At 32.5% G+C, this 1,979-nt stretch overlaps 1 protein-coding gene across 1 annotated transcript in view; it reads left to right on the top strand.

Annotated features, from left to right (window-relative positions):
- LOC106468855 (ETS domain-containing protein Elk-4-like) overlaps positions 1-1,979 on the top strand; it is a 25,536-nt gene that overhangs the window by 2,618 nt on the left and 20,939 nt on the right. The gene's annotated exons all lie outside the window — the stretch shown is intronic.

Here is a 1,979-nt window from a genome sequence, read left to right as displayed (position 1 = left end):
ACATCTTTCATGCTGCTTCATGCTTATTGAAACACAATTTTTTTACCGGATTCTCATATTTTTCGTATAACTTTTTGCTTATTGAAATATCTTCTTGTTAGTGGAGTGTTACATTTTTCATATGACTTATTCATAGGTTGTAACTAGCGTTTTATGGTTGGGGGTTCAATAGGTGATTTTGGGCCTCTGAGGCAACAAGGTTTAGTCAAAAAATTTCAAACCATATGCAAATATAGGACAGGTATACGGAAAAATCTACAGCAAACAACAAAAAGTCAAAATAAACAGAACCTGCTTAAACATTATATTTTCATTTTTAACATATACCATCTTAAGGTTTTAGTAAACTATTTTTCTTACAATATCATCCAGTTAGTGAAAACAAAATAATACATAGATAACAGAAAAATGAAAAAAGTAAAGACTTTCAGGGGATATCAGTGACCTCCTTCCCAGTCTAGATATTCTTAATTCTTAAGTGCTACATCATATCTCTAGGATATATATATACATATATTATAATGGAAATACTATATATTATGAAATCCAACATCGATTTCTGTGTTTCTGACACATCCGTGTCATGTGCCCATGTTTACTGTATCTCTTGAACCCCCTTATTTACGCCCTTGCCTCTTGCTTATTGACACAACTTTTTTATTACTAGAATCTTACATCTTTTATAACCACTAAATATTAGATTTCGCTATTTCTGTGTGTCTTAAAGTATCAAATCAGGTCATAAAAGTATTATATTGAAGAACATTTGCATATTTCCCTGTTTATAAAAATGATCTCATATATTAAACAATCCTAGCATCGCAGACGTTTTATGTGTGTTTTGTAAGACAATTTCCATTCAGTATAAATAGATGGTCGATGATTTTCATCAACTATTTTTTAGAAAATACATATGAATTCTGCAGTTTTTTCATCTGTTAGTATTGGATGAATATCACGTCATAGTCATGACGCCACCATAACAAGAATGTTATTGAAAGCAGTATCTATAGTGCCAGTTCGTTGTTATTCCAATTTACAAAGTTATATATATATCGTTACTCACGAATGAAAATTTAATACGTGATCGTAGTTCTGGACACCTTGTAAAATCGTGTACTGTCCACAACTGATTTCCACTTCCCTACAATAACTGGCTATTTTACGTGGACCAAACCCCATTATCGGATTGTCTCAATAATGGCCAGGACACAGCGTGACCCACTCTCCACGAAATACCATAAAGTTTTAATAGTACTGATAAGCGTTTTGTTCATGAAAGATGACTAAAGACACTGTAATGCCCTTCAAATTGTCGATAATACACACTATAGATCACTGCATTGAGGTCTTGGAAAACTCATGTTCATCAATGTGGTGTAGAGATCATCGTTATCCTAAAGGGGTCAAAATCCCCAATCAGGCTACATGAATATTTCTCACGCTATTACACCACTTACAATTGGAGCATCACCAAGAATATCAAGTGCATCATAATATTTTCATCACATATATATATAAATATAACTGCACATTTAGTATAGTAAAATATGAAACGTAAACCATTATACTACATTAGACATTTTCTACTATTGATTGTTCACAGTGTGTGTTCTAAACATCATTAAAACGGTACTTTCTGAAGTGCTCATTAAATGGTACGATTGGAAATAATCATATCTTAACCAATGGAACAGTTTTCTGTTGTTTCTTTACAACCGTATATATACTTCTCACTTGGTAAATAACCATCAGATTTTCCGTGTTGAAGATCTACTCGTTTTTGATTGCCACTGCTTTTAGGCTCTGAAGACATAACGCTTCAAATAGCTGATCAAATAAACGGTGTTATTTGACAACGATGATCTTTTAGGTGGTCATCTATTGTAATAGTTCTTTGAAAGTCGGAGATAGAACTTTGTTTTTACCAAGATATGAAAACATCTCTGTATTTTGTTGTTGACTATCCAAAGTATGAC

The sequence above is a fragment of the Limulus polyphemus genome, unplaced genomic scaffold (assembly GCF_000517525.1).
Source record: "Limulus polyphemus unplaced genomic scaffold, Limulus_polyphemus-2.1.2 Scaffold92, whole genome shotgun sequence".
In the NCBI taxonomy this organism is placed as follows: domain Eukaryota; kingdom Metazoa; phylum Arthropoda; class Merostomata; order Xiphosura; family Limulidae; genus Limulus; species Limulus polyphemus.
Note: the sequence above shows the minus strand (reverse complement) of the source record. Positions and strands in the feature narration are given on the sequence as shown.